The following is a 322-nucleotide window of genomic DNA, read 5'->3' on the forward strand; positions in this document are numbered from 1 at the left end:
TCGAGGATAAAGTGGAATGAAAGTGTATATTAAAGCGGAACTTCTGTTTCTTTGGCTCATGCATTGTCACACGCCGCCCGAGCAGTAAACTTGGATATAAAAATACCCATTGTATTTGCGTTTAGCTCCGTCTACCGGCACGATTCTTCTGTTTGGAGTCAGACGCAAGATATATTTCCTTTGCCTGAGGACGAAAAAAAAGAAAGATTTTTAGGATTCGACATTGGAAGGCGTTTGAATGCAAAACATATTTTCAGAAGTCATTTCAGAAAAGGAAAAACAAAATATGCAGAAATGACCAGTCTGAAAATACTTTGGCTTT

Source organism: Penaeus monodon, chromosome 19, assembly GCF_015228065.2.
Source record: "Penaeus monodon isolate SGIC_2016 chromosome 19, NSTDA_Pmon_1, whole genome shotgun sequence".
NCBI lineage: Eukaryota > Metazoa > Arthropoda > Malacostraca > Decapoda > Penaeidae > Penaeus > Penaeus monodon.